Below are 1,121 nucleotides of genomic sequence, written 5' to 3'. Positions count from 1 at the left end.
ATCTCCTAGGTTTATAATGTGACAATGAGCCAAGGATAAACTCACCTCTGTGAGCAGAGTCAGTAACATTCTTGTGTCTTTGCATTCTTATCATTTTGAGAAACTAGTCTGAGTTTTATCAGCAGCCTCTACCTTTGGATGTCAACTTCTGTCAATACCAGTTATTTAAGTGTATCAGTCTCAAATTGATACCTAGTTCTAGTTAGAGTCTCATACTCAACATAATTGAAGCAAATATTCCCTTCTCTATAAAGGACTCTGGTTTAGCGTCAAATTGTGTGCCCGCAAGTTCTGGTGGCTCCATCAGTGTTTACTCTTCCAGAATCAGTTTATCCTAGGATGGGACAGAAAGAGGGTGAAGGACTTCTCCTGGCCTCTGTTGCAAGTAGTTTTCTAAGTCAATAAAAGGCCCCTCCCAGACCTAAGCTGGGCCCTTGATGACTTTATCTTTGGGGCAGGTGGGGCAGGTGGGGCAGCTCCCACCTCCTGCCCAGCACTGTATAAATAGGAGTCAAAGGCAAACTGGAGCCATTCTCCTTTTCCCGTCGTGGAATTGTGGCCTTGTCAGCTCTGCTGAAGATAAACCTCTCTCCAGGGACACTGTCTGCTTGGTCTTCTGGGGGTAAGTTCCTTCCGACCATCAACACAAGACTGGGCACTTTCTAAGAGGACAATCGGGGACTTGCACTCGGCAGCAGCTAAGAAGGAAGCCAGGCCTGTTTGGGAAGGATACCGAGATGTCCATGGAAATCGAGTCTTCCGATGTGATCCGTCTGATCCTGCAGTACCTGAAAGAGAACGGTTTACATCGGGCCTTGGCTACCTTACAAGAGGAGGCTGCCGTCTCTCTGAATACAGTGGACAGCATCGAGAGTTTCGTGGCTGACATTCATAGTGGCCGTTGGGATACTGTCTTACAGGCTATACAGTCTCTGAAATTGCCAGACAAAACCCTCATGGACCTCTACGAGCAGGTTGTTCTAGAACTGATAGAACTCCGAGAATTGGGTGCCGCCAGGTCAGTTTTGAGACAGACTGACCCCATGAGGATGTTAAGACAGACCCAGCCCGAGCGGTACATTCATCTGGAGAACCTCTTGGCCAGGTCTTACTTTGATCCT

The 1,121-nt window shown here is 47.6% G+C and overlaps 1 pseudogene across 1 annotated transcript in view; it reads left to right on the top strand.

Annotated features, from left to right (window-relative positions):
* The first annotated feature begins 737 nt into the window (after positions 1-737).
* The window catches only part of LOC106001594, a 12,730-nt pseudogene continuing 12,346 nt past the window's right edge, over positions 738-1,121 (top strand). The window contains exon 1 of the transcript XR_001175841.1: positions 738-1,119. The product of XR_001175841.1 is annotated as a WD40 repeat-containing protein SMU1 pseudogene (transcript). The remainder of the gene's footprint in view (positions 1,120-1,121) is intronic.

The sequence above is a fragment of the Dipodomys ordii genome, unplaced genomic scaffold (assembly GCF_000151885.1).
Source record: "Dipodomys ordii isolate 6190 unplaced genomic scaffold, Dord_2.0 Scaffold329, whole genome shotgun sequence".
NCBI classification, from domain to species: Eukaryota; Metazoa; Chordata; class Mammalia; order Rodentia; family Heteromyidae; genus Dipodomys; species Dipodomys ordii.
Note: the sequence above shows the minus strand (reverse complement) of the source record. Positions and strands in the feature narration are given on the sequence as shown.